The sequence below is a fragment of the Mastomys coucha genome, unplaced genomic scaffold, assembly GCF_008632895.1.
Source record: "Mastomys coucha isolate ucsf_1 unplaced genomic scaffold, UCSF_Mcou_1 pScaffold21, whole genome shotgun sequence".
Classification (NCBI taxonomy): Eukaryota; Metazoa; Chordata; class Mammalia; order Rodentia; family Muridae; genus Mastomys; species Mastomys coucha.
In genome coordinates this window covers 181,563,948-181,573,125 of record NW_022196904.1, presented here as the reverse complement: position 1 = coordinate 181,573,125, position 9,178 = coordinate 181,563,948, and the positions used below count along the sequence as shown (strand labels likewise).

The following is a 9,178-nucleotide window of genomic DNA, read 5'->3' as shown; positions in this document are numbered from 1 at the left end:
ATAATGTTACATATTCAAATAAAGGATTTCAGTATAAAGAAGGAGGTCTTAACTAGTTTATCAGCAGATCTTGTCCTCCTTTATGCCAAGCCTTCTAGGCCTTCTTCCTATCTTATTGGATACAACTCATACCCCTATTCTCTCCCTTCACATGCCAGCTGTGTTCTGTGACTTGTCAAAGCCATGTAGGCATAGGGTCATGCTCTGCTCATGCTGTTGTGACAGGATGCTATGGACTGGTAGTCTAAACAGCTGATGTGTCTATGTGAGATCCTGAAAACTGGGAAGGTCAAGAAGAAGGTACCGTCAGATTAACTTGCTGGTGTGGACTCTCCTCCTGACCTGAAAATGGCTGTGTCATTGTAGAAAAAAGAAAGGATCCAGTCTCTCTTCTCATTGTCACAAGGACACAAATTAAGCCATAGTAATCTCACTTTCATGACCTCTTATAAACTGAGACATCTTCCAAAGGCCCAACTCCAAACGCAATCACTTCACTTTAGGCCTTTATTTTTTATGTCGAGAGGAACATAAACACACAGCCCATAACCTATCAGTATAGATATAGATGACAGAGGCATTTACATTTGCATGAGTGTTACGACAGACACTGTCCTATACCTGTTTTTATGATGTGCTGCAATTATGCATGTACCCTCATTTTAAATGGTTACAAATAAGCTTACTATAAGAATTCACAGAGAGACAAATAATAACATCTACTGAACATAAATACTAAACTATATGTTATAGAGCATTATCCATTTGGAAAAGTAATAATAGAGAGGAAGGAAGAGGCAGAAGCATACATACAGAACAGAAATATAGCAAAAGTAAAATTTATTGATTTATTCTTTAATCTTTTTTTACTCACCATGCTCCTAATTCTGTAGTAGGTAAACTCCTCCATGACCATAGGCAACTCAATTTGAAAATCAACCAAGTGACAAAAGTTCATTTTGGCTTTTGTGTTTCCAACCCCAAATCCAAGAAATGTAAAAGCAAGGTCTGGAACAATCTAGTGCAGTTTTGATATTTTATTTAGTGAAAGTGTTAGAATGTGTATCCTCACCTAGGAGAGCAAACTCTAGTTCATCCCGAACTGCCCGTAGAAGAGACACCCAGCCTGGCTCCAGGCTTTTGCTTCTGTAATAGAGTTAAGGAAACTAGCGTCCAGGGGACTCTATGGACTCCGTATTTAAACAATCCAGAATCACCAGGACAGTGGCACTCCAGAGCCAATGAGCTCTGCAACAAAGGCTGTGAAAGTGTCTATTATCATCTTGAAGTCCCTTCCTAAATCATGTCGAACAGCAGGGTGGAGGGACCCCTGCTGATTGATTCCTGCTGCCCACTGTCTCTCTGCTTCCATCACTGCTTCTCAATTACCTCAAAGAGAAGCACGTGTTTACCTGTTGCTTTGTGTGTGCAATGTGTGTGTGGGTATGTGTGTGTCTTTGTTTATTTGGTTAGATAAGGTCTCCTGAAAGTCAGAGTGGCCTCATAATCCTTATGTATATGTGGCTAGCCTTGAACTCAAGATCCTCCTGCCTCTACCATCTAGGCACTGGAATTATATATGGGTCCCACCACATCAAGCTCTTGCACTTCATAATTTCAAATACTTTGTTAAATTCCCTGTGGGTTTTGAAAGTTAGTGAGCTTTGTTAGAGAAATTTCCTTTCTTTAAAAAAAAAAAAGAAATTCATACATGCATAGAGTATTTACATGGCTGCCCTCTTCTCCCTCAAACTCCTCCTAAGATACCCCACCCTCCCTTAAATTTATTGCACCATGGCTTTTTACTTTAATTATTATATAAGTGCATATATAAACGCAACTTGCTGAGTCCACTTAGTGTCACTTGGTAGTAAGGGAGACGAGTGTTCCCCAGAGTTGAGTCCCCCAATTAGCTATCTAATACCAAGGCTCAGCCCTAGGGATGTTTTACAAAACTCATATAGAGGCTGGAGTTTTGGCTCAGTTAGTCTGTTTGCTTAGCGTACACAATGCCCTGAGTTCAGTCCTCAGTGCTGATAAACTTCGTATGGTGCTACGTGTCTGTACTTGGAACACTAAGGAAGCTGATCATTATAAGTTTCATGCTAGAGCAGCTACAGTAGAATAGTGTCTCAAAGAGAGAAGGAGGAGGAGGAGGGAGAAAGAGGAAGAAGAAGGAAGAGGACAAAGACAAGGTGAGGAGAGAGAGAGAGAGACCTGAAAAAGTTCAGACAAGTGATCTAGAAATGTCAATGTAGAGTGAGACCACTTATTTTTCTTTTCTTTTCTTTTCTTTGTCTTTTATTTATTTATTTATTTATTTATTTACACTCCAGATTTTAGCCCCTCCCACATCTCATATCTCCTCCCCACCTCATCTTCCCGAGGATATCCCCATCCCCCCCACGCCACCCAACCAGATCTCTAAACTCCCTGGGGCCTCCAGTCTCTTGACCTCGCATCTTCTTTTACTGAAACCAGACCCAGCAGTCCTCTGCTGTATGTGTGTTGGGGAGTGGTGGTGGTGTATGCTGCCTGGTTGGTGGTGCAGCATCTGAGAGATTTTGGGGGTCCAGGTTAGTTGAGACTGCTGGTCCTCCTACAGGGTCGCCCTCCTCATCATCTTCTTCCTCTTACCTTTTATTGTTTTATTTCTGCGATGTGTTCCCGTGTGTGTGTGTGTGTGTGTGTGTGTGTGTGTGTGTGTGTGTGTGTATGTGTAGGAGTGTGCATACTAGGATATCAAGTGGCATGTCTGCTCTACCACTCTGCCTTATTTTCTTGAGAGAGTATTTCTCAGTGAACCTGGAGCTAGGCTGGCAGCCAGCAAGCCTCACAAATCCTCCTGTCTCTGACCTCTACCTGGATATACACACACACACACACAGACACACACACACACAGACACACGCACACACACACAGACACACACACACACAGACACACACAGGCACACACACAAACACTCACACAGACACACACACACACACACATAGACACACACACATACACACAGACACACACAGGCACACACACAAACACACAGACACACAGGCACACACACACACACACACACACACACACACACTGCTGAGGGTGCAGACATCCATGGCTTTTCACACAGGTGCTCGGTGCTTGAGTTCAGGTCTTCCTCCTGGCCTGGCATGTACTCTTGTATCATGGAAGATAACTCCAGCCCCAATTATAATAATGAGTCACTGCTGACTGACTGGTTGCCTGAAGCCTGGTTCTGCTTCACCTGCTGCTGGTCATGTTGGGAATACCCTTTCAAAAACCAAGTTGAACTCTCTCAGGTCTGGGGATCCGCTCTGTATCCTCTTCAGTCTCCACTGGGGTCAGCACGCTTAAGGATTTATTTATTTTTATTGTATATGTAGAGGTGCTTTGCCTGCATTTTGTATCTGTGTATACAGTGCTTGCAGAGGCTAGAAAAGGTCATCAAATATCCTCAGAATTGGAATTACAGATGGTTGTTAGCCACCGTGTGGGTGCTGGGAACTCTGCCATGTCTTCTGGGGAGAGCAACTCTTAGCAGATGAGTCTTCTCCCTTGCTCTTTTTATTAATACTTCTTTTTAAAATTTATTTATTTATTCTTTAATCCTTTTTTACCTCCAGTCTTCATCCCCTCTATCCGCTCTCCAACTGCTCCCCATCCCATACTGCCTCCTCCCCGCATGCATCTCCTTGAGGATGTTCCCAGCTCCCCACCCACACCCCATCAGATGCCTCCACTTCCTGGGGCCTCAAGTCTCTCAAGTGTTAGGTGCCCTGTCATTGAGACCAGACCAGGTAGTCCTCTGCTGTGTATGTGTCAGGGGTCTCATATCAGCTGGTGTGTGCTACCTGGTTGTTGGCTCAGTGTCTGAGTGATCTCGGAGGTCTAGGTCAGTTGAGACTGTTAGTCTTCCCATGGGGCCACCCTCCTTCCTCCTCATCTTCTCCCAGCTTATCCCCAATTCAACCACAGGGGTCCCTGACTTCCATCCATTGGTTGGGTGCTAGTATCTGCATCTGATTCTTTCAGCTGCTTCTTGGGTCTCTCGGAGGGCAGTCATGCCAGGCTCCTTTCTGAAAGCATAGCACATCATCAGTAACAGTGTCAAGCCCCGCGGCCTCCCCTTGAGCTGGATCTCAATTTGGGCCTGTCAGTGAACATCTTCTTTCTCAGGCTCTTCTCCATCTTTGTCCCTGCAGTTTCTTTAGGCAGGAACAGTTCTGGGTCAGGTCTTTTGACTGTGGGATGGCAGCCCCATCCCACACTTGGTGTCCTGTCCTTCCACCAGAGGTGGACTCTACAAATTACCCCTCCCCACTGTAGAGCACTTCAAGGTGCCTCCATTTGAGTCCTGAGAGTCTCTCACCTCCCAGGTCTCTGGTACCTTCTAGAGGCTCCCCCCACCTCCTGAAGTTGCCTGTTTCCATTCTTTATGCTAACCCTCAGGGTTTTAGTACTGATCCCACCCCAATACCTGATCTTGTTCCCTGATTCCCTTCCCTTTACCCTCTCCGACCCTGGTCCCTCCCTCCCCCCTCCCTGTGATTGCTTTCCGTTTTCCTACCAAGTAGGATCGAGGCATCCTTACTTGGGCTCTTAGGCTTATTAACCTTCCTGAGTTCTGTGGACTGTATCCTGGGTATTCTATACCTTTGGAGCTAATATCTACTTATTAGTGAGTACATACCATATATGTCCTTTTAGGTCTGAGTTACATCACTCAGGATGATATTTTACTTTCTCCCACATTCATGAGCTACTGTCATTTTTATCTATTTTATCTAAAAATTATAATGTCTCTTTTTAAAAAGAAAAGTCAATTTCCTCATCCACTATTTTCTGTCCTGTTTTGTTAGTTTGTTAGTTTTTGTTGCTATTGTTATTGCTATTATTGTTGCTGTGTATGTGTATTTTTATGTATATAGAAAAAACTCAGATACATATTTTTAAAAAGTATAATCCTCCCACTTTATCATGGAGATGGTTAGTGGTATTTGCCAATGGAACATCTATAAAGGATCTGAATACCCATAAATCAGATTTACCAAGGGCTGCAGGTATATGTACATAGACTGTAGCACTAGAGTGTACACAGTAGAATTCAGGAGACTAGACAGGAGGGCTTTTGTTTTGTATCAGTTTGTTCCTTAACAATAGAAATAAGGAAAAGCATTACAAAAAGGTTAGACAAGGAAGCATGTAAAGCTGAAGGTATGTCCAGGTAACCGATACTTAGTGCTCTGTATTTTCAAACTTACATACACTCTTATTTTCATGTGGCATTATTGTAAGCATGGCAGACCTCATTCCCCTGTCACTCATGATAACTCTTTCTTTCTTATCAATACTTTGAAGAAGGGTTTCATTTTAGAAGTAGATATCTAAATCTACAAAATGTCAAAAAATCATCACCTTTTGAAAGCACTGCACACTGTTTGTGAAATCTAGTTTATCTGTCCATTGTATAAAATCAGTAGAATTGTATTGTTTTTTCTATTGTGAACATGACACCACATCTTTCCCAATCAAGACTTAGCAGTGTGAAAGTACTATTTAAAGTTAAAGCTCTTTAATTCTTATAATAATTTTTCTGAGGGAAGCTACTCATTAGCATCATTAACAGGAGAAGTCTAAGACAAAGAATGGTTAAGTAATGAGACCAAGGCCACAGAGGTGGAAAGTAAAATGGTCATTTTTTCAGTGAAGGGTGTCTCCAAAGTCCATTTCTACTCCATGCATGGATGCTATTGCCTCTGCTGCTCACACTAGAACTGGAAATCTAATGCCTTAGACAGATGAGTAGTTACAGTTCAAAGGTCTCTTGGCTGTTGTGTCTGTCTTTGTATCTTTCCAAATATATTTGGCATTTGGCCCATATGAGTTTCAGCTTGCCTGGCATCGCTTGGGCAGAGAGGGCCCAGCATCCTGTGAGATGTACAGCACCACAGCTACGGTAGAAATCTCTTGGTATATGGCCACATGGTCTGTGTTCTGACCCTGAGCCACTTCCTGAGCCCAGCAAGAAATCTGCCAATCAAAGCAACATGTGTTATTATATTCACTCCTGGAAACTAGTTACTTCAAATTACATAGAAACCATGAAACTGTTGAGGAGTTTTCATCCAGCTTTAATTAAAAGAAAAGTCCTTTAATCACTGCTGCACCAGCCTACTAGGAGGGTGTGACTAGCTCTCAGGTGGTTTCCTTCAGTGTTAAATTGAATCATTAAATGACCATGGGTAATAACATAGCACTTTCCACAGGGATGCGGAACATGAAGATAAAATCATAGGTTTTCCACATCATCAAGCTCTCTTGAGAAATATCTGTGAGAGGCAATAGTCACACCACCCCTGGAAGCAATCAATGCCAATTGTAAATAATTATGGGATGCAACATCTTATTCTTTCCTTAACTAGTGGTTGCTATCAATACTGTCATAACTACTATAAATAGCCACTTTCATCTGAAGACTTTATATTCCTTCTAGAAGTGATTTAAGACCTCACATAAAACATGTCCTAAGCACAATGTTGCTTTTAATGGATTAGCCTTTCTTCGTATTTAACTGAGGACAGTCATAAATATGTCCTTTCCTATGTGAGAAGTCCATGTCATTTTGGGAAGACAGTTGATGGGTAAGAGCCTTAGGGATACTGTGAGTGCAAGCTTTACCATCAACTACGAAAAGGGTTGTGGGAAGTGAAGTCATGTGTGTATCCCTGAGAATTACATGCAGAGCCCACTGACTATCAGTAACAAAATCATCCCAATGGGCTGACTTTGTATATGTTGTGTCCATTTCACAGGTGTTGGTTTTAGTCTTAGAATGGGTTTCTCCACTTTGGAACACAGAATAGACTCTCATCTTTGGGCTTATGGTCTAATAGTTTAGTAGTTCTATCAGCTGCCCCAAATGTTCTCTGTTTTCAGAGATCAAAAATGGCCTGTCTATAATTATAGACATAGAAGGTGAGATATTTACTATTCATGAAGGTCGGTTATTTCCCCTGGGAACTCAACTGGATTCAATGAAATGACATGATTCATAGCCATTATGACTCTTAATGAAAAAAAAAAAAACTCTTAAAGGTTCTGTATTAAAGGAAGGATGGATTCTCAGTAGGGAAAAATACAGATGGGAAATTGGAGTATCATCTCAATGCCAGGAATAGCTTTGTATTTAAGTACCTAGCTTTGTATTTAAGTAACTGTAATGGTTTAGGCATCCAGTAAACAATGGCCTTTGATCATGATACTGTTGTGAGGTAGTAGCTGTTGTCCCATTTTAATGAAAGAGAAAAGCTGTATAAGTTATCCACCAGAACAACCACTTTAAAGCCCTGAAACTTAAATTTACCTGGCTTTATGCTTTGCTTGTGGTACTAACAATCAACCTTATAATTAAAAAAAAAATGTGTTTTCCATCTTTATTCCACAAAAGAGAAGATTGAATATTGTTAAGTTTGTAAAATTGTATATTCTTCATTTTCGTCTAATAATTTAAAAAGAGTTGAGTTCATGCATTGCACATGGAAGAGCATCATAGAGTTGGAGGCATTGAATCCAAATGCCTTGAAACTGTATTTCTGTCCATAGCCTGATGAGTTTTAAAAGGTTGAAAAATTTGGTTTGGTGCCTGAGTAAAGTTTTGGGATTTAAACACTGGAGAATAGTTCTTATTACAAAAGATCAAACAATTCACTAAGTTTTAAAAAATAATCTTAAGAATATTCCACTTAACTGAAAATTTGTTTGACCTTACTTTGTAACATTTGTTAACATACGTGAATTGCCTGTAACAGGTTTAGCTGAAAAGTGGTTGTCAAGTTTCTATGATAAACTAACATGACAATTTGGAGCTGTTGAAAATTACCCTTTAGGTCAATGATATGGATCAATGGGTAAAAGCACTTACCATTCAAACCTGAGAACTTGAGCTTATTCCTAAGAGTCAACAGGAGAAGGGGATAGAGAAGCTGTACACTGTGTACTAAGTGACATCAATAGTCTCACTGCTTCCCATCGTACAGGGTAATAAGTATGATTGACATCCTTTGCCAATCTTAGACAATAGACAACAAATCCATTGTTGTATGTTGACTGCGTTTGGGGCTCATTAAGCATTTGCATTAATTGTATAAATTGATCAAGACTGTCAAGATACAATAAAAAAATTCAGCCCGCATAAGTAATAAAACAACAGATGTTTATTCATGGGTCTGAAACAACAGAGGGTCTAACTGTATATTCCTTGAGATCAACAGGCTTATTAAATGGATCAGATCATGTTCTCTCTCTGTCAGCCCCATCCTCCCCTGCATACATTGCAGTCTCTGTCTTCGAAGTACCCATTGGACAGCTTATGTCTCCTAATAAAAAGCTCAGTCCACCCAAACTCCTGGAATTTAATCTTATGGGTCTGATTAGGTAGCATGCCCCTAGTTATACCTGGGGTTAGAATCAACTTTAGCAAGCAACATGACCAGAGAGTAAAGAATGGCCGTGAGACAGAATTGCCTTACAGCTTTTAGAAAGGAAAACGGAGAGAGTAATGGAAAGGCATCCATAAGATACTCCTTGGGCTGGAGAGATGGCTCAGTGGTTAGGAGCACTGACTGCTCTTCCAGAGGTCCTGAGTTCAAGTCCCAGCAACCACATGGTGGCTCACAACCATCTGCAATGAGATCTGATATCCTCTTCTGGTGTGTCTGAAGAGAGCAATGGTGAATACATAAAATAAAAATAAAAAAAGATACTCCTTATGTGTGAATGTTTTCATACTCATTTAAATGAGCAACAAATAGAACTCGCTCAAGATTGTCAGCAATGCATCCTGCACCACCAACTGCTTAGCGCCCCAGTTGTTATCCATGACAACTTTGGCATCGTGGAAGGGCTCATGACCATGGTCCATGCCACCACAGCCACTCAGAAGACTGTGGATGGCCCCTCTGGAAAGCTGTGGCTTGATGGCCGTGGGGCTGCCCAGAACATCATCCCTGCATCCACTGGAGCTGCTAAGGCTGTGGGCAAGGTCATCCCAGAGCTGAATGGGAGGCTCACTGGCATGGCCTTCCATGTTCCTACCTCCAATGTATCAGTTGTGGATCTGACATGCCGCCTGGAGAAACCTGCTAAGTATGATGACATCAAGAAG

At 41.6% G+C, this 9,178-nt stretch overlaps 1 protein-coding gene across 4 annotated transcripts in view; it reads left to right on the top strand.

Moving 5' to 3' along the window:
* Window positions 1-9,178, top strand: part of Sorcs1 (sortilin related VPS10 domain containing receptor 1) — a 540,204-nt gene that overhangs the window by 354,809 nt on the left and 176,217 nt on the right. The window lies entirely within an intron of this gene.